Source organism: Cynocephalus volans, chromosome 13 (genome assembly GCF_027409185.1).
Source record: "Cynocephalus volans isolate mCynVol1 chromosome 13, mCynVol1.pri, whole genome shotgun sequence".
Lineage (NCBI taxonomy): Eukaryota > Metazoa > Chordata > Mammalia > Dermoptera > Cynocephalidae > Cynocephalus > Cynocephalus volans.
The window spans coordinates 90,750,544-90,773,473 of NC_084472.1; positions in this window are offsets into that span (position 1 = coordinate 90,750,544).

Here is a 22,930-nt window from a genome sequence, read left to right on the forward strand (position 1 = left end):
TGTTCCCAATTTTTTTATCAGATACTGTAACGCAATAATTCTAGCTCTTTCTTAGTAAACATAACTTTTAATTTCTCTTAGGCATGTTGCTGAGATTTTTATTTTCGTGATGAAACAGGTTTGGCTCTTAAGTACAAACTGTCCACAAACCAGTTTCAAATGACATGGGTTAATTAGGCTTTTTGCCATGTTGAACTCTCACCCAGGAAATGCAGGTCATGATTTGTACAAATTGCCAAGGGAAATTCCAGAAGGCCTAGAAAGCCTCAAAAATGCAATCATATTTGAGGGTTTTTAATGTTTTCTAATCCCTGTGCTGGTTTCTGTAGTTAAAAGATCCCTGTTACCAGCCATTTGGCACTGTAAGTTATGGGTAACCATTACCAAGGAGTGGCCGGAGGAAGTTGGTGTTGGGTGAGTACCAGTCTTGAGACTAAATGAGCCAGTGTTTCCAGCCTCACAAAAGTTAACCAGGTGCAATGTTTGCCAGGAAGCTAAAAAGGAGGACTTGTCCTAAATCAGACTTAATTTCATTTCTAATTCAATTAATCTATGTGTTAGTAACAAGACTCAATGAAAATAAAACACCTTGCCTTAGAAATGGGTTTTACTTACATAGAACTGCCCTTTTTGGATGAAAAGCAATTATACCCTAACCACATATATTGCACTTAATTCACATTCAATTTTATAAGGGCATAAGTCCTATTCAAGGACACATTTTTCTTCCTCCAGTTTCTTGTCCTGTCATAATTAGTGGAGGTAATAACAGATTCAATTGGCTTGCTTTATGTAATTTGAGGCTGCTCTGTTTTAATTCATGTAGTTCAAATCACTTTAAAACATTACTTCTAGGCAGGACAGAGTCAGTTTTTTCTCATTTCTGCTTTTTCCTCCATCTCAAAATTTTCAACTCTAATCTGTATAATAAATTATATTTTATGGCAAATGTATTTGTTTCCCATCTTGTCAGTCAGCTAGAAACCTCTGTAAAAGACATGGATTCCCACCACCTCAGAATTTATTTGATCACTATTGCTACTATATCCTAAATTACCAGCTTCAACAAATGTGCACTTGTGAATCTGAATGGTTTGTTTTAATCAGTGGTCTACACTAAGAATTGGAGTTATAGAAGAAGTTACTAAAGGCAGGACTTTGAGTTCTGAGAAAATAATTCCGGCAGTGCTCTCATGGGGAGAGATCTCACTCAGGTGTAACACAAGGCACACTAAAATACTGAAGGTTTATTTAAGAGATAAAAATAGTACTTCCTGTTAGCGAAGGGTTAAATAATTTTTAACTAATTCAGACTCAGTTATGTCAAGATTACTCCTATTCACCTGATAAGAAACACAGGCACAAGTAGAGCTAAAAATGTGCCAGGGTCTGAGCAGCCTTTATATCATGACTGTGCGATTTGTGTTGGCAGTTCTTTTATTTTCTCTATCCACAGTATAGCAGGTGAGAATCTCTGTCCAAAAAGTCAGGTGGGGAAGAATGATCACATTTCTTTATTGTTTAAGTCGACTTAAATTTGATTTCAACCCAAAATTTTGGACTGGTAGGAAATGAAGCCTCAGTTTTTTTGGTATTTTTTTTTTCTGTCTTGTTTTTTTCCCTGTCATGCAAAAGTTCTGGTGTCTTTCTAGGCCCAGAAGTGAGAGGCCTAGTCATCAGTACAAATGCCATCCATTATCTAGCCTTTCTATGTTATCTTGAGGTCTGGGGTCTCTACTGCTTGTTGCCACACTGGGCTCTGGAAGTCTACAGTGAGGCTGGGGTATCTATGCCTTGAGGGTCACCCTCGGTAGAGACACCACACAGCAAACTCTCTGAGGTCCCACTGACTCCACAAGCTACTCTCAGGACAAATACCACCTCTCCTCTGTCTCGTCTGTTAGGAAATCTCTCCCTCTTGAGGCCTTCAAAAGCCAAGTTCCTTCTTTCCTTCCTTCAGGACACCTGCCTAATCTCAATTTGTTTAAGCCCCTATAAAAGACAGGAATTGCCTCTAACTTTTAACAGGAAGGTAGAAGTTAGAGCAGTAGAGTAGCAGAGTAGAAATGGAAAGTTTCTATCTTCTACTGGAGAACACCTCCCCCACTACCTAAAATTTCAGGAAAGAGGGATTGGTACAGAGTTGAAGGACATGAGTGGAAAAAACAGAGACATCCAGACAAATTAATATTTCAACAAATTACATCACGACTAGTTAACTTATTGATTCATTTAAGACAGCCCAGAAGGTTCTGCTATAAGTACAAAGTGATAAAGACAAACAAAATTCTCTGGAGTGAAACCTGGAGGAGTAACCAGGCTGATTTTATGGAGCAGAAGAGAAATACACAATCACAGCAAAGTTCTGAATGCTTGGACTGTTAGCAAAGAATTTGCCTTTGGTGGTGAACAACAAAATGAAAAAGAACTCTGCCAGTGTGACAAGCATACTGGAGGAGGACAGGTACATCACAAAAAGCCGGGGACTGCAATAGGCAGGCAGTTTTCTATTCCAAACAGCACACTCTAAGAATAGACATGACATAGATAAATGAAGGAAAACATCGTTTTCCTAGTCTTCTGACTTATTCACGAACCGCATTGGGACATCTTTCAAATAGGAAATTCATTCACTCAGTAGGAGAAATCTGAATAACTGCAGCTTCAACAAATTGAAGGTTTTGTTTGTTTGCTTATTTTAATTAAAAATAGTAGGTAAGTAGATCAAGACTTATATGAAAGGTCCACTATACTACCTGTCCCAGGCTCCTTCTGTCTCTATGCTTTGCTGTCCTCAGCATATGACCTCATATTTGGCTCAGGTAGGATGGCAGCTGCACCGTCACTGTCACATCCACTTCCAGGCAATGTGAATGAAAAAACAGAAAAGTGAAAAGGAACATGCCAGCTTTCTTGAAGTCCCATGCAGTGACTGCTAGCATTTCATTGACCCAAACTGGCGGCAACAGAAGCTGGGAAATGGAGTTTTTACTTGGGCGTGTTGTCACTTCCAGTGCCATTGGGGTTATCTTAATAAGAAAGGAGGCTGGATATAGAGAAGGCGACTTGGAGTGTCTGCCGTGGTCACCAGGTGGGGAATAAAATCTCATGGTCAGATCCATGAAAGTAAAAAATCATTGAGCCTTGCTTCTGCTTTTGACTTTGCAGATTTAGAAAGTTTCCCAGCTACAACATGAAGATTTTTTTCTAGTTCCGGAGAATGGATTTCTCTGAGGAATCATTTAAATGTCAGTTAGTTTATTAACATTTTCTTCAAATATAAGATAACCATAAAACACAGCAGTCCTTCTATGTTTATAAGCCTCTAGGTTATAAAAAGTTGAAAAAGAATTTAATTGTTTACTAAGAGAGTAAGACTTTCAATCAACGGTATTGTAAATTACATATGAAATAATTATAATTAGCCACTACAATAATTGCCATTGTTAACAGAACAGTACATTTTCAAACTTATTGGGCCATTGTATGCTCCGAACTTCTGTCTTTATATGCCTATTAAGTGAGGAAAATATAACTATCATTATGTAGTGTCCATAGTTCGAGGTCTACTGTGAATGGACATCAATGAGAAGATGGATTCGCTGTATAGAGGCATTGCAAGAAACGTGAAATCTTCAGGAAATGAAAGATACCCCTGGTCTAACACAACACTGCCCACCCCAAGGGGTCTCACAGAAAATGCTTCACTCTCTGGATCCTGCTTCTCCTCTTTTCATGACCCAGAACGGGCTTCCTAACTCTGTATCCCAACAAAGGAGACTCATTGAAAATAACTGGAAGCCACACCCACCCTTTCAGTGTTATGTTTCCAACTGTTTGTCTCTGATCCCATTTGAACTTTGATCACAATAACTTTGTCTTTAATGAGACCAAACTGCTAGCAGCATCAGCATACCCTGCCTGGCAAGTTTCTGAGGTCAGCACAGTTAGACAGATGCTGCCCTGATAACTCAGCGAGCACCACCGGGGCTCCTGCTTTGCTTTCGCAGGGGCCTTCTGCATGAATTATCACCACCTTTCCAAAGGTTATTGGATTATGAGAGTTTCCAGGTGAATCCCGGGACCAGGACTTTTTGGGAAGTTTTACGAATCCACTTTGGTGAGATGATGCTATAGGTTGGGAAAGAGTACTCTGTTGTCCTTTTTATAGAACCAGTGTTAATCAAGGACTTGTTTTTCTAAATAATTCTATGAACTTTAGAAAGCCTCATTATTCATTTAAACTTCCTGAGCACCTGTTACTTCCCCATCACTGTGTGAAGACTTGAGGAAACAAGGTTAAGTGACATTAGTCAGTCCCTCTTTGTTTTGCTTCTTTTCATACGCACAATGGTGATGACTGGACCCTTGGGTGCATTTTAGACAAAGGAAATAATTTCCAAAATAGAAAGTTAATGAAACTACCAAAAAGCAATTAGTACACACCTTTGCATCGATGAAACCACACAAAGTATATCCCCCTGTAACCAAACCAATGTTTCTGTACAGTCATTAAATGGGATACAGTGTCAGGCACCAGACGAACAGAATAACAGGATTTAAAAAGCAATTTTTGTTTTCTTATACCTTAACAAAAAGTGAGCCATGGGAAACTCTTTTTCATTCTTAACAATTTGTATCAAAATATTTATGTTTCTGAGAATGCTAAGCACAGGTAGCTCCCAAGAGCACTGAGCCCATGAAACAATCCTTAGAGCTACAATACAAATTGAAATTACACAGATTTTACAAAAGAAAACAGTAAGAGCTCAAGTGTCTCTTCAAGTCCTTTAGGGATGCCTGGGTCCTACAGAAAGCCCAACACCGCTTCCCTTCACTGTGACATGTAGCAAAGGAATCAAACCCTAATAGTGCTGTAGTTAGCTGAGACTAAAACTGATTCCCAGAGGAAAAATATGACATAACTGTAGACAAGTGAAATGTTAAAATTCTTAAGACATGCAGGCAGTGGTTTCCTCCTGAAAGAGGTGCTATGTCTTCTCTTTCGTAGCCTTTGCTACTGGGGACTGGCATTTATGACAGCGAGCGCTGGGTATGCAGGTGCCCCTGGAGTACTCGATGCCTTGGCTTTTCCCACCTGCAGGCTGCCCTGTGGTTAAGGGCTGCAGTCAGAATTGCAATTCTGGGGATGATGGAGATCTTTTCACCCGAGTCACTCTTGCTTAGAAACATGCCTGTCCTCGGACACAAAGCCCCCCAGGGTTGTGCCAGCTTTCTGGATGTGATTTTACATTTCCTTGTGCGGAATACCTTGACGAATGTCAGCTTTCTACGCCTGATGACAGCTCCCAGTTTGGATGCAGATCTGACCTCTCTTTCTCAGGGTTGTCAATAATCTCTAATGTCATACTGCTTTTTTATCAAAGTAAAACATATAAATTTTCCTTTGAAAAACACTGAAATTAACATATGTTTACTTTTAAAGCTTTTATCTCAAAAATAACAATAGATTTTAAAAATAGACCAAGTTGGTATCTTGCTTTAGCTTCATTTTCACATTCTGAAGGCACTCTTTAATAGAACATCTGATTTTATCTATATCTGGGGATAAACACAGAGAAAAGAAGAGAAATCCAATGAATGCTCCTCCAGGGCAACTCTTATCAATGAGTGTAAAGTATAGTAAATGCAGTTGATTTGGGCAACTGGTGCATGGTTTATGGCAGTGGGGATCTAATCTGGGCTCTGCCTGTTCCTGGAGCTGTGGCCCAGGAGAATCACACGCATAGCCTCAGCCTCCGTCTTCCTTCATCTGACAAGGAGGATGATGATAACTCCTTCACAGAGCTGAGAGAGTTTTACAAGACGTGCACGCAAACGTCTGTGTGCTTGGAATGCACTCAAGATCAGTAAAGGACCAATGACAATGACGATGAATGATGATGGTTATCAATGAAAACATCCACTAACTTTGGTTGTTTTAAATTATTTAGATGCTCCATGCCAGAAAAAGGCCACAGAAATTGTTCGTCTTTTACTTAACTTTGTCTATGTGACCAGAGCCTGAAATCAAGATTATTTATGGATTAATTCCAGGAAGAGGAAAAGAGAAGAAGGTGGGAGGGGGAGGGGAAAAGGAGGAGGAGGGACAGGGTGAGGGAAGCGGGGGAGAGACAGGAAGAGAGAAAAGAGAGAGAGAGAAAGAAACTTTTCTTCCTTTCTCCCAAGTTTCCATCTTGTCCCACAGAAGTAGGCACCTCAGGCCTCTCTCCTATGCTGTGAAGTGCTGGGAAGGGAAGTAAATGAGTCCATTTCTCTTGCTTATAACAAAACACCTGCAACTGGATAATCTGTAAGAAAATGAAATTTATTGCTTACAGTTTCAGAGGCTGGGAAGTCCAAAGTCCAGGGGACACAAAGGGTGAGGGTCTTCTTTGGCGATGGCTTTACAGTAACACAGGGGTCTCACATGGCAGAGAGTGGCAGAGCAGAGAGAGACTAACCTCTCATGTGCTCCTCCCTTAAACCTCTCAGAACCACGCCCCTGACCACCATCATTAATCCATTCATTACAGCATGGGTCCTGCAATCGAATCACCTCTTCAAGGCTTCACCTTTCAGTTATCTTAATAAGATTTCCCACCCTCTTAACAGTCACAGTGACAATGGAGCTTTTAATATATGGACTTTGGGGAACAAAATTCAATTAATCCACAGCAGGAGGAAACTCTCTCCATCTTGTGTTAGCTTCTCTTCAGGACAGTGGCTCATCGGACTGATCATTCCTTCGTATTCGTTGGTTACCTCTAGTAGAGGGAGTCACTGTGATAAGAATAAGTGGTAGGCTTGATGGTGAATTGATGGTGGAGAAGCTTGACACATCTGTTTTATTCACCAGTGTATGCCCAGAGCTCAGCATAGTGTCAGGCATAGAGAGGACATTTAATAACTATTGCTTAAAACATGAATAGATAGATAAGTGTTACTATAAAATGTACGTTATACAAAAAAGTGTTTTCTCCAACCAATGCACCCAGAGAAGAACTTACAGAGTGGCCCAGCGACCTTTCCCCATTTAGTTTACTTTTTAAACTGTTCATGACTCTTCTCTGATAGACTGTTTGAATTCCAGAAGCATATATGTCTTTCACCTTATATGGATGTACGGAGATGGAGATAGAGAAATGCAATTTTCTTAAAATTTTTATTCTTTATTAATTTTTTATTGAAACATATTGATTGTACATATTTATGGGATACAGACTTACATTTCAATGCATGTATACAATGTGTGATGTTCTTTTTCTTAATGATACCTATTTCTATTTTTCCTTCCCCTGAGTGGGAGCTGTCAATAAATTCTGCTTTTCTACTTGAGTTTCCTATTGATTCCAATATAAATCCAGCAGGATAAGAAATGTCTTAATACTATAGTGAAAGCTACCTATATTTTTGATAGTTTTAGTTATACTTCCACTAAATGTTGGCAGTTGAAAGGCTTGACCCAGGACAGGGAGTTCGAGGTCCTAATTTAAAATTTAGAGAAATGAATATCTATTTTTCTCTGGTGGTAGATGCTGATCACAAGGATGGGTCAGTCATGTAACAATGATTATAATCTCTGCTTTTGTATAAAAAATAAAGACTTTAGAGAAAGACTTGGATCTGATGCAATTCTGTGCTTATAATTTATCCTGCATATTGTTCAAAATCACGATTTTAAAATCATTTTTTCCCTTAAAATAAGGTGTAAGAAATAGACTTTTTAAACCAAATTACGTTAACTATTCTCTTAAAGAGAACTATTAGCATATATGCATAAAAATATATAAAGATAATATTAATTAAATAATATGATTTTTCCCTTATTTTCATTGAATAAAATATATAGAAATAGAAACATCTTTTTTATGCCACTTTCCTAGTTTATATCAAACATTAATTTTGATATTAAAAGTGTTAACTTTCATCAGTATTGAAGAACTTCCTGTGACCCTTTTATCCTACAATTTCACTTCTTATACTTTATCCTGAAGACGTAGTCTTAGACTCATGCAGAGATTTATCTACAAGGATGTCCATCACATTGTTGTTTATAATGACAGGAAAAAAAGAAATGAACTGAAACAAGGAATTGATTGAATAAACTGTAGTTTTCTTAGACATTGGAACACAATTATACCATAAAAATAATGTTGAAAATATTTAATAATGTGAAAAATGGGGTTACATTATTTTAAATATAAAATACATTATGATTCCAAATTTGTGGAAAAATACATATATAAGTGCAAAGAGAAAAGATATAGGAGATATACCAAAAGCTGTAAACTTTAGTTTTGTGTAGGTGATAGAATTATAAAGAATCTGGTCATCAGAATGTAAGTTTCCCGAGGGCAGGAACTTGGGTCAGTTTTGTTCACTGATTTGTTCAGCACCTGAAACAGGGCCTGGTGCAAAGTAAGGAACCAATAAATGTGTGTTGAATGAGTTAATTTTCTTATTTTTACATATTTATGATTTCTAAATTTCTTTGCTTATTTTAATTTAAAAATGTATTTTTAAGGACCCGATTAAGTTAAGCAACCCAATTTTAGGGCCATCTCCAACACACATTCCACTCTCTATTCCTATTTTTAGATAGTTTTAATAAAGAACTTAATCATAAATTAATTCTGCTATATCTTTAAGTATTTCAACAATTTTTTGGTATGTGTTGATGTTAACATTCCATTAGTTGCCCTTGGCTATAAATGAGTGAATAATTTTGCTCCTAATATAGGGACAAGGCCATTTATTTGATTCCAAAGTTAAAGAGCTATTATCACATTGTACCCTACCTTATTTTTCTGCTTGCTACAGAATATTGTGTTTAGTATGGTACTTCACGCATGTGAATATTTATATTTTAAAAACCCTGACTCATTTTATTTTTATTGCTGAATACCTGATTGAATGGAATCAGATTGCATAATGAAAGTGTAGGGTGATTCAGAGAAAATGTGAGATAGTCATTTGGAAATCACCTGAAAGTTCTAACACCGGGAAGTATGTGCTGAACTACTTGTTTTGTAAGATATCCAACTCTAAGGTTAAAAACTCCTAGTTAAAAATAAAACAAAAACAAATAAAAGCAATAATAATGAGGAATGAATTCAAGAGATCTATTGCATAACTTGGTGACTATAGTTAATAACAATGTGTTGAATACTTGAAAATTACTAACAGTAGATTTTACGTGTTCTCATCACACACAAAAAATAAGTATGTAAGGTAATGTGTATGTTAATTAGCTTGATGTAGCCATTCCATAATGTATATGTATTTCAAAATATCATGCCGTACACCATAAATATATACAACTTTTATTTGTCAGTCAAGAAAATAAATTTTAAAAAGCAACAACAACCAAACATAAACCGCTTGTGGTCAATTCATATCAATCTGTGACTGAGTGAATCTTCTTGTTAAATATGTTAGTTGAAACACACAGTTAATAGACAGTGACTTATCTTTTTACTGTGTTTAGTTTTTAAAATTATACACTCAACATATGACCACGTTTTCTCTGTCGAGGTTTCAAACTACACAGACATGGAGACAATAAATGGGAGATTACTGGCCCTCTTGGCCCTGGCCTTCCGCCCCTCTTCTCTCTTCGGTAAACACTATGAACAGTTTTGTTTGCATCCCTTCAGGATTTGACGAGGCACAGCCTCACATACATACATGATTACACATTAACACATACATACAGCTGTTGCTTTGTTTATCATAAGTGGCATCGTAGAGTCTGTATTGTCTTGTGACTTTGTTTTTCCTTCAACAATACAACTGGCAAGACTTCTTTTTAACCTCAGTATGTACACAGAAATCTATCTCATCATTTTTAAAAGGTGCATGATATAAAGCGGCTGTACTTTAATTGACCCACTCCCTCCCCACTGGTGGTCATTTGTATTCCTTTCAGTGTTTCTGTGTGAAAAGAAACATCTCTCTGTACTTTGTACCCTTCTCCATACAGCTTTTGGCACTAGTGTAAAGTACGTATATAGGACAGAATCCTCAAACAATTGGAAGCTTTAAAGTTTAAGCATTTTAAACTTTGATTTTTAATTGATAAACTGCGCTCACCTTCAAAAGGGGTTTACTAATTTATACCTCCATCAAGACTGGAAGGAATTAGTGGTCCCGAGCTGAATATGTCACCGGTGTCTTTTGTTTTATCACTAAGGACAATTCATCCCATGCATGAAAGGAAAGGATTGGTATTAACATGTCCAAAAAGTGTTTCTAAAATAGAAAGGCTATCACGGGTCAGTTTCAGGCTTACCCACATGTCTAAATGAGCTCTCTTTCTCTGCTCATGTGTCTCATGTGCCAATAAACCAAGCCAAAGCAGAACCTGGAAGTACAAAGTACAGGTCTATCTAACTACCACTGGCTTCTCTGAATGCACATATTAATAATCATAATTTAGTTTAAATGAAAATTCTATGACAAATGCTGAAGCACATAAGATGCTGGAACAATAGGTATACATCTAGTTCTATGTGATCAAGTGATCCATGGCCCTGCAAAACCAATATTGAAGAACCAGAAAATGTGCTGATGAGGGTAAAATAACAAGGTATCTTTTTAGTTGGTTAATTGTTTTTAGCTAGGGTTGTAGCTTAAGCTTTTTTTCAATTTTGAAATGCAATTTCTCTTGTATTATGAGGCCATAAGTCAGAAATCTGCTTCAACAAAAGAATAAAATTATCTGTAATAACCTCTGGATCATGAAGGATAGAAACATAATTACATTTTCTTTAAAAATGGCTTCCTGGGGGCACAAATAAACAGCAGCCATAATAATGTCATGTCTGTAACCACCCATAAAAGAGCCCAAAAGATAAAACCTATTATTACAATTTGCAATCTGTTAAACACATTAGCTATGAAATTAAAGGGTAATTTTTTCAGAAAACATTAAAGGTTATCTTTTTTGGCTCATTTAAGCCAAAATAAGCAGGCAAAAAGATTTGTTCAATAAGGTTACTTTTCTCAAGAAATTAATGCAGTTGTATAACAATTCAAATGTATCCACAAACCATCAAACTTCAATGCTCTCTAACTATTCAGAGTAAACCAAGTCAGCACCACATATATTTGATTTGATTATGGAAAAATATAACTATCTAGCCTAAAATCATAAAATGGAAGAAAAATAAGATAATCATGTACTGAAAAGACAGAATTCAGCTGTCATTATTCATTAAAAACAGAAATAAATGGAGACAACCAAATATAGCAACTCTTTACCAAAAAACAGAGCATATATATGATTAAGATATAAAACAATTACAGCTAGATAAGAAAAATGTTTTAGTGATTTATAGTAGTGCTAGGTGTCTATAATTAACAATTTATTGTATGTTTTCAAATGACTAGAAGAGAGGAGCTCAAATGCTCTCATCACAAAGAAATGATGAATTTTTGTGGTGATAGATATGCTAATTACTCTGATTTGATCATCACACATTGTACACATGAACTGAAATATAACTCTGTACCCCATAAATCTGTACAATTACCATGTGCCAATTTAAAACAAAATCAAGTAATTGCATAAGCATTGGTAAGGAAAAGATCAAAGTATCTCCTATTGCTGGTAACATTATTTTATATTTGGAAAAATCAAGTGATTTTAGCTAAAAAGAAATTACAAGAATTAAAATAAGAATTTGCATGTACATCAGGTGAGTTTTTTTTAAAAACTGTTTTCTCTACTTTAGCAATTAAGTAGAAATGGGAATGTGAAAAAATTATTAACATGAGTTGGGGCAGTGGAGGGCCGAGGGCCTTGGCCACGCTCCCCCGACACCTGCGGCCAGCCCAGCGACAACCACCAAGCCACTGCAGGAAGCACCCCAGGCTCCCAAGCTGGGGGTGGGGGTGGGGCAAGGGCTTCAGCCACACCCTCCAGCATCTGCACCTAGCCCAGCAATGACCAAGACACTTCTGAAAGCCCCCTGGTCTCCCCTGCAGGAGTGAGGGGGCTGCCACAGGCCTTAACCCCACCCCTCCTCCTTCTTCCTTCTTCCACCCTGTTTCCTTCCCCTTTCCTTCTCCCCCCTTCTCCTCAACTGTTCTGCAACAACATCATAGAATGTAAAAAATAATATTAATAAATGAATAAACTTAAAAAAAAAAGAAAAGCTACAAATTTTTCAGGAAATCCATATATGAAGTTCATTACAAAATCTTCTTAAAAGACTTAAAACAGTATTTGATTCAAGCCTACTCTCTCCAGCCTCATCCTGTCCCTTCTAACATTCCTCCCCATCTTGGTGAATGACATCTCCATCTACCCAATTTCTTTGGCCCTAAATCCAGGAGCTTATTTGTTTGTTTTTAGGTAAAATACCTCTCATGCACACTACAATGTAAGCACCATGAGCACACAGTGTCTAAGTGTCTTTCTTGTTTCCTGTTTTATCCCATGTGTAGAGCTACCATTGCATATACTTGCATAGTTGGCTTTTGCTATATATTAGTTGTGAGAATGAAAGCATGAATGAATGAATAAAAGGAAAGTGGTAACTTTCCCATTTTACAGATTGGAGACTTGAGGCTTGGTCAGATATGTAAATTGTCCATGATGAAATAGCTGAGATGGGTCAAGTTCAGACTAATTCCTGTGCATTCTCTGCTCTGTATGCTACCTCCCCACTCTACCTTACTGCCACCTGTGTCTTGATTTTTCAGATCCTTTCCATCTAGGACAGGAAGAGTAGGCTTCTGTATATTGTTTGTTAGGGAACCCAGTCCCATTTCATGATGCTAACATAGACTGTTGAAAGCGATTTTTGTTATGCTGGCTCTTGGTTTTCTCTGCATACTTGGGGACCCTGTGAGGTACATAAATGCATTTGAATTGTTATGGAACTGCACTGATTTCTTGAGAAAAGCAATCTTATTAAAACAAAACAATAAATATTATGCCCTGTCAAAACTGACCTATCATATTGTAATAAATATAAAGTAATTAATGGTGTCTTGGGAAAAGAACATGGTTTTGTTACTGAGGTAGATATATTTACAGACAGAGAATGTCATGGAAACATATTATTAAACAAAGAAACTCTAAACACTGAAAACTACTAAACCTTCTACAAAAATAGGAATACAGTGTTCATAAATAACTAGGATAAACTTAAGTTTCTATTGATATTTTCCAAAGCTTTTCCATCAACAAACACTGTGCTTAGGACAAGTTGGCACTTTTCTTTCCTGCCAGGCTTTCAAACTGCAGAAAAGCAAACAGAACAAAATACCCAGTTTTCAACTGATAGATCAGCAGGAGGAAAATAGATTGTGATCAGACAAGAGTCAGTTTCAGGATAATTTCCCTCATTCTGTGATCACAAATAAAAGATCTGGAAAGTACATCTGTGGTAAGCAAAGATATGATGAAAAATGGCCTGGTAGCTGCACAAACACAGTACTGAGGAGGAGCAAGAGGACAAGCAGAGGAAGAGAGGGGGTGAGGAAAAGAGAAGGAAAGAAAGGAGGGAGGGAAGGGAAGGGAAAGGAAAGAAAGGGAAAAGGAAAAAATTCTTACACAAATACTCTGCTAATTCTTAGCACTACGGAAGAACTTAATAACATAATTTCAGTAAAACAAAGTCAAATACAGTCAAATAATAAAACTGTGATACCCAAAGAGGGATTTTAAAGCTAAGAAAATTGAGAAATGACATAATAGCACTTTACAGAACAATACTCTGGAGACAGCAATAAACAGACGTGAAAGCACAGGAAAGAAAATTAAAGAAATGAAGAGAAGATAATAGATTTGGAGACTGGATAACTATGATGCAGATAGATAATATTTCTAAAAAAAGAAACTATCACAACACCCAACATTCTCTGTATAAAAATTTTGTATCAAGGAAGATCCTCTGAAATGAGGGATAGAGCTGTTCCAGGAAAAATGGATACAGAACAATTGATACCAAAATACATTCTTTTAAAATTATTTAATATCAAATGTGAAGAAAACATTTCAGACATTCAGACAGGAAGAAAGGAAGCCATCTATAAGTGGTGAAAAATTTAGGCTAACTACAGAATTCAGAGAACATAATACTCATTAATTCATTTTGGAAAAACACCCAACAAGTTTTGACTATGAAATCTGGTGAAATATGTTATTAATCCAGGCAAAAATGCCAGGAACAGAGAACCAGTGGTGAGAGGAATGGATCTGAACATTGAGTATTTTTTCTTAATATAGCACTAAAGCTAAATTATTGCGGGAATTTTGGATACAGAATTTAAGGTGTTAAAACTCTTGGAAAAATAAATGTAACAACGTAACCAAAAACTCAGCAGGTAGGGGGAAGAAAAACAAATTGTTAATTTCTTTATCTCTCACATTACCAAATACATCAATAATGTCTAGATTTGAAACAGAGGTATAAAAAGTTCACGAGTCTAATTGCTTAATTATTTAAAAATATTTTTATCTGGATGTGATCTTTTAGACATTAATATTTCATGTGATAAAGAAACCGTTACCTGTATTTCTTCATTTAGTTTTTATATTATTTTTTCCCCTTCCATTAGTGCAAAATTACATTTGGTATCTTTTGAAAATTAAACCAATGGAAAAGAAGCAAAAGTCATACCAATTGGAAAAGGAGAAAAAACAACGGTCTTTATTCAAAGACAATATGATTGTCTGCATAGAAAATCTCAAAGAATCTACAAATATCTACTAGAACTAATGAGTGGGTCTAGCAAGGTTATAACATACAAAGTCAGTGTTTAAAAATCAATTATATTTCCATATACTAGCAATAAATAATACAAATTTAAAATTTAAAAGTATGATACATAACAGTATCAAAAACAATTAAATACTTAAGGATAAATCTAACAAAATATGTAAAGATTTTTATGTTGAAAACTACAAAACACACTGATGACAGAAATTAAGTAAGATCTATGTAAGTGAGAAGATGTACAGGTTGACCACCCCAGATCCAAAAATCTGAAATCTGAAATGCTTCAAAATTCAAAACTTTTTGAGCACCAACATGATGCTTAAAGGAAATGTCCATGGGAGCATTTTGGATTTTGGATATATGGATTAGGGATACTGAACTAGTAAGTATAATGCAAATATTACAAAATTCAAAATCTGAAATACTTGTGGTCCCAAGCATTTTGGATAAGGAATACTCAACCTGTACTATGTTTATGAATCAGAAGACTCAATACTGTTAAGAAGTCAATTCTTCCCGAAGTAATCTGTAGCTTCAACTCAATCCCAATGAAAATTTCAGCAGGATTTTTCTGTAGATATTGACAAGCTGATTCTAAAATTTATAAGAAAAATTAGAGAACTAGAATAGTCAAAACGAATTAAAAACAACAACAACAACAATATTGGAGGTCTCACATTCCACAATTTTAAAGCTTTCCCATAAGCTGCAATAATCAAAATCATATGGTATTGCTGAAAGGATATAAACAGAGGTCACCAGAACAAGATATAGAGTTCAAAATAGTCCCACATATATATGAGGGGTCTTCAAAGAGTTCGTTGATTCATATTATCTTTTAATTCCATTTTCCACAAATTTTTTGAAGTACCAATTGTTTTTTGATAAAGGTATAAAGGCAATTTAATGGAGAAAGAATAGTCTTTTCAACAAACGACTCTAGAGCTTTTTTTTTTCTATACACCAAAACATGAATCTTGACCCATACTTCTTACCTTATAGAAAAATGAACTCAAATGGATCATAGATATACACCTAAATCTTATAAAACTTACAGAAGAATGTACAGAAGAAAATTTTTGTGGTCTTGGGTTAAGCAAAGATTTCTCAGAAATAATACAAAAAGCACAATTCATAAAAGAGAGAACTGATACCTAAACTCCAAAATTAAAAATTTCCCTACTGTGAAAGATATGGCTTGGAAAATGAAAAGACAAGACACAGACAAAGAAAAAGTATTTGCAAAACATTTATCAGAAAAAGAACTTATAACCACACTATAAAAAGAACTTTCAAAATTCAATAATAAGAAAATAAACTCAATTTAAAAAACGGGCAGGAAATTTGCACATATGCTTCACCAAAGAAGATATGCTATTGACAAAGCACAGGAAAAGATGCTTGCCATAAGTCATCAGGAAAATGTGAATTTAAAACAAAATGAGATACCACTACATGACTATTAGATGGCTAAAATTACTTTAAAATTTGGCAGCAAGAATGCTGGTGGGATGTGGAGGAACTAGAACTCTCATACATTGCTGGTGGGAACACAAAATGGTACAGCCACTTCGAGAAACAGTTTGCAGGTTTTTTTTTTTTTTTTTTTACGGATTAAATATATACTTATTATAGCAATTCACTGTTAGATTTTTACCCAAGAGAAATGAAAACCTACATCCATACAAAGTCCAGTGTATAAATGTTCAAAGCAGCTTTTTAAAATAATAGCCAGCACTGGAAACAACTCAAATGTCTTTCAAGTGATGAATAGATAAATTGTGGTACATTAGTACAATGAAACACTATTCAGCAATAAAAATGGTCAAACTATTGTTACACATAATATCATGGAAGAATCTCAAAAGCCCTATGCTAAGTGAAAGGAATCAGTCACATAAAACTACGTACTGTATGATGCCATTTATAAGACTTTCTGGAAAAAGCAAAACTATAGAGACAGAAGTCAGATCAGTTTTTTCCAGGGGAGGAAGAAGGTGATTAACTCCAAAGGGGCACGGGGAACTTTCTGGGGTAAGGGTAATATTCTGTATCTTGATCGTGGTAGAGCTCATGCTATTGTATTTGTCAAAACTCATAGACCTGTGTCCCTAAAAATGGTGAATTTTATTGTATGTAAATTATACATCAATAAACCTAACTTTAAAAACTAAATTGGCATGTTCATAGATCCATATGCAGAAATTATTCATTTATCTTTTCTATCCGGATGTCCTTACAGAGAAATAAATATTAATATTTATCTGTTAACATTAATGATGTTTATATCAGGGTGATGGGACTTTGGGTGACATTTTGCGTCCTTTTTTGTGCCTTTCTGTATTGGCTGATTTTTAAAATGAGCATGTAGTATTTTAAAAATAAAAACAATAAAGGTCATTAGTCTGTTCTAAAAACCCAAAATAAAGACTCAAGTAAAGAAAAGAACAATAAAATCTGAGCAAGAAGAATGCAGAATAACAATGAGGGCCCCCCAGAAGTGAGATAATATGATTTCTTTGAGGGATCAGATCAGCCTTCTTTCTGGGTTTCAGGACTGGACCTGAGCAGACAGTTGATGGGTGACCCATCACCTAGACTATGATTTCCTCAAAAGGGGACCTACTTCCTACATGATCTCTCAATTTCCTTTAGTTCTTGACTAATAAGAGGTTTCTAACACATAGTCTTTTATGAAGCCAGTATTCCCGTGGAATGCTCAAAGACTAGAGAATCTCTTTGGATAGTTCTCTTATTTTATTGGCATAATCGTTTTTCAGTCCATGGGAAAAATTACTACATATGTTATACCATCATTTTAGTAATAAGGTTATAGTCATACTGCTGATTGCCCTATAGAAAAAGTCAGGCAACTGAAGTGGTAGCATTGAATAAATTGATATATCAAATCTACCATCTGTTCCCAATGGGGGCACCAGCTCTTCCACACCTGCTTTGAACATACCTTAGGGATGACAGCAACAGGAAGAAAAAAAAAAAATCAAAATGTTCAACTAATGTTGCTAGAAAAGATGATGCTATTTAGCAAAAGTGCACTTACAAATATTCAGAACTACTTCACGGACTTCTACTTGAAAGCTATTAAGACTTAAGCTAGAAGTAAGTAGTTGTTTGTAGCCTTCTAAAGGGATGTTGGGAATGGGTAAGTTAACAAAACCTGTTATGTCAAATACACAGCCTGAGGGTGAGGTAAAAGTCCGCTCTTGCTCTTTCAGGTTCCTGCCTTTAACATAGGACACAACAGCCCTGGGCACCTGCTGCAGGGCCGAGAACATAACCAAGTCCTACCTGAGTGCAGAAATGTCTAGGGCCACCCACTGTAGGCCAACTTTATGAGGTTACCTCCATTACCAATGACACTTCAAAAGGTTAGCACTTCACAATTTCTTTTTCAAGGTCTTCAGGCTACCATCTATATTGTCAAATATAAGCTCAAATGAAAAAGAACTAGCCAGTTATTTTTATAACCTCTCATTACGCTCTTTAAATTTTTTAGGAAAGAATAAAATATATAATAATGTTAAATGAACTTGAACACTTGGCTCTTTGTTTAGGATTTCTCTAGAATATTCTTGGCATCTCAGTAGAGAGAAAGAGGGAGTAAGAAGAATGCCAGATCGTGCTTCACACACACCCACGCCATTTCCCATTACACTCTTTGGGGATATCTTTTTAGAAAAACAAAATAAAATTGGTCTTGCATAGTGATTTGTTCCCTGATTGTGTATGAAGAATTTTAAATTCCTTGTTAGAAACTGCCTTAGAAGGAGATGTGGGGGCTGGACAGTTAGCGCAGTTGGTTAAGGTCAAAGGTTTGGATCCCGGTACCAGCCAGCCGCCAAAGGAAAAGAAAAAGGAAATGCGAGGTGGGCATCAGAAAGGCCAGCGTGCTTTAGGCTGAATTAAAAGAAGGATACCATTAATGTGGCGTGGTCTGGTTCTGCTGTGCTATCCACCGCTCGGGCCAAATCTGGGACGCAGGATTCAGTGTGGGGAAGAACCACTAAAAGAGAATTAGAACATCTGTAACGAGAAAAGGAAAGCAGCGTGATGAAAGGACAGGGGCTTAGAGACCAAAAGGCTGATCGAAGAGATCTGGGTCACTTAGCCTGGAGCTAACTGTGTGGCAAGAAGGGATGTTATCACCCTCTTCGAATATTTTATGAGCTGTGCTTTGAAGAGAGTTGCGTATTGTTTGGTTTGCCTCAAATGATATAACTTAGACCAAATGGTTAGAAACTACAGAGAAACAGATTTCAACTCAGTAAGAGGAAGACCCTTCCAGTTGGTGCAAAGGTAGAATGAGCTGTCTGGAGAAGTGAGGGCTGGCTTTGCAGGTGGACATGATCTGCATAAGCAAAGCCTGGACAGCCATCTGGTGAGAAACAGGGAAAAGCACTCAAGGATCAAGCAATGGAAGTCAAAAAAGATCTATGAGTCCATGTAACAAAACTTGGTTACTGAGTGGGAATCTAGATGTACCCACCTACACACACACACAGTTCAAATGAAGACGGAAAAATATACTCCATTTCCTTCTGTTAGTAGAACCCTACATTGCCTGCGTAGAAAAGAAGGTGCTCTGTGTATTAAGGAAGTCTTTGAGCGAGCAAAATTACAGTGTTTGAAGAAATATACTTCCAGTTATAAAGATTTGGCTGTTTGTAGGGTTGAAAAACTACTGTTTAATCAAAAACCGCAATGCAGCTTCAGGAAAGAGAAATCACAACTTATGGGCTATCCTAGACCATGGTCTTTGTTATTTAATAGCTTGACACTGTAAATTCATACCATGCACCATGCAGATTTATGGACTAGAAATTTTGTGGTATCTTAAAAATATATTTTTTTGCAAGTGATTTGAAATATGCTATTTTTGATATTTCAGCAAAATGAGCTACTGTAACCTTAGTAAAACAAGTTACCCAGTATTCTCTCACAGCAAAACTCTTAGTCCATTTTATGCTGCTATAAAAGACTACCTAAGAGTGGGTAATTGATAAAGAACAGAGATTTACTTCTTATAGTTCTGGAGGCTGGGAAGTCCAAGGTCAAGGGGCTGGCATCTGGTGAGGGCCTTTTTGCTGTGGATAACTGGCAAAAGGCATCACATAGCAAGAGAGCACATGCCAGAGAGAAGGAAGGGAGTTAAACTCATCCCTTTATCAAGAATCCACTCCTGCAATAACTAACCCACTCCTGCAATAACTAATCCACTCCTGAGGTAATGGCATTAATCCATTCATGAGGGCAGAGCCCTCATGAAATAATCACCTCTTAAAGTCCCCACCTCCCAACACTGTTGCATTGGGGATTAAGTTTCCAACACATGAACTTCGGGGGACACATTCAAAGCGTAACAAAACCATAATCTAGCAAGATTTTGGAAAGCCTCGGGGGGGTGGTCACACCTCCTACCATAGGAAACTGTTCTTCAATTACTTGTAATTATTGTTAGTGGCATCATTTCATATCTTCTGGAAGGCTATTAAGAAGAAGTGGTTGTTGACCTTAATGGCAAATTGTTTAATTATACAAGAGGTCTTCCAAAAGTTCATGGAAGGATTTATATTATCTTTTAATTAAAATTTTCCACGAAATTTTTGAAGTACTCTTGTGTAACTGTAATTTTGTTTCTCAAAAATTTCATCCTTCAGTTGCTATTAGAAATAGTTGCTTTTTTGTTTTTTTAAAGTAAATATTATAGCTTAGTCACACAGTATACATACATGTATACATTGAATTGTTATACATTTGTACTATAATCCTGATAAGCATAAAACTGTATGAAACCTGGCATTCCACATTTTTTTTTTAACCCTCTGGCATCCAATATATTACCTGTCCTAATTTACTCATTCTGAGTTCTCACTACGTTTATCATACTCTTTAACGTGTTCATGCTGGTAATGGCTCCTGAACATATGTCCACATGCTAATCCCCAGAACTTGTGTCACCTTATTTGGAAAATGGTCTGTGTAGAATGTGATTATCCTGGATTATGTGTGTGGGCTCTAAATACAATCACATGTATCCTTGTAAGACAGAGGCAGAGGGAGATTTGAGACAGACACATGAAAGAAAAAGAAACAGAAGATGGAGGCAGAGATTGGAACAATACAGCCACAAGCCAAGGAATGCTGGCAGCCACCTGAACCTGGAAGAGGCAAGGAATAGATTCTCCCCTAGAGCCTCCAGGAAGGAGTGTAGCCCTGACAACACCTTGATTTTGGACATCTGGACTCCAAAACTGTGAGAGTAAGTTTCTGTTACTTTAGGTCACCCAGTTTTTGGTAATTTGTTACAGCATCCATATGAAATGAATACAGGGTTCTTTACTTCTGGAGCATATTCTGTTGCCTTCTCCTGACTCCTAAAAATCACCCAACCAATGTTCTGGAATTTCCTTCCCCATCTCTGTGTACTAAAATCCTGCCAGTACTTCAAGGATTCACTTCACACAGTGTGGTCTGAGTAGCCTCCTGTCTCCACCCCAGCCAGCATAACGGGGGAGTCACTCAGCTCCACCACTGAACACTCAACACAGAGAAAGTTGCTAACCCCGAGTCTTAATTATCTCATCTGCAAGCCCTCTCATGATTGTCTGCAGACTGCATTAGGTAAATTAAAAATATTTAGCACAGTACTCAGGGTGGAGTAGGTGCTCAACTGACCTCTCCCCCTCTGCCTTGCCAGTGTGTGGCTTGTATTTCTTGTACAGCACATATTCCAGCAGGCCACCTGTTGTCACCATACCTTATGAGAAGACTGAGGCAGAGTGAGCTTCACCTTCCCTCTTCTTCACCTAACACCTTTGCATTTTATCTTCTCTTTTATGTTTTACTTTTATCTTAGAGGAAGAAGTGTTTCTCTCTCATTCCAAGGGTAAACTTTCCAAGTAGGCTTTAATCTTAAGCACTTCTACCTCCCCTGGGATTTTGCTCTAGCCATTTTCTCCTTTTGGAAACATTTTCCATCTATCCCTCTCTGCCTCTTCTTCTAAACTGAAAAACATCACAAGGTCCATCCATGTTAAAATAAAGAAAGAAAATGGGGGTGTGCTGTTACCTACCATCCTACTTAATTTTTTCCCCACTATCATTTTTTTTCTTAAAAATTGCTTCCCGTGTTTCACACATTCTACATCATTTCAAATCTGGTGTCCCTGTTTGCCATCTGCAATTCTTTCATAGTTATAAGAGCCGATTACTGCTTCTGGGCCATTGCTTTGTATGACCTGTCTGTAGCACTCAACTGTACTGTGGCCTGCTTACTGGACATCTCTACTGGTTTCTTAGATTTAAAATGTTTGAAATTGGTATCCATCACCTCGATCCCTAGTTTATCTTTCAATGTCCCTCTCTCAGTCTAGCCTAGGTGCTAAATGTTCATCTTTGACTTTTTCCCCTTCCTTCCACCATACCCAATCTGTTGCTCTATCCATATCCTCCCCAGTGCCAATTTTATTTCCTAAACATCTATATAACATATTGATTATTACTGCCACCCCATCAGTCTTTATGAGGCTCTCATTACTTCCTTGTTACCTGGGCTATTACGAAAACCTCCTAACACATATTCTATCTCCTGCCTTCCTTCATTTTAAAAATTCGTTTATTAGCGTATCATTCCTTTGTACAAAATTCTCTAATGGCTATCCATTTTCTACTAAATTAAGTATATTAAATTCAATTTATTTCAACTGACTTTGAAAGGCTCTTTAAAATATAAACGTTGTGACCGTGGCTCACACTTATGGTACATTGCTGTGCTCCAGGTACCATGAAGCACTTCACAGATATTATCTCCTTTGATCCTCCCAATAACCCTACGTGTGTGGCAGGGCTCATTACTGCTTGGGTGTCAGAGATGAGGATCCCAAGGTTCAGCCAGGATTAGAACTGGGTGGGGCCCTCTGTCTCTACAGCTTAACGAGAGAGCCCATGAGAGAGACTGTCCCTTAAGCCATCCTCTACAAGACCCCTTTCTTGAGTCCTCAGACAAACCTCACTCTTCTCTGACATTATGTCTTGATCATGTTCCCCTCAATTTTCTCATCTCAGGTCATACACATCCTGTGACATCTGCTACAAGTACTAGCTCTCTCAAGAATTCTCTTATTCCCCCCCCCCCAGTGGATGTTGTGAGGAAAATGGAGTCAGTATAGCCAGGC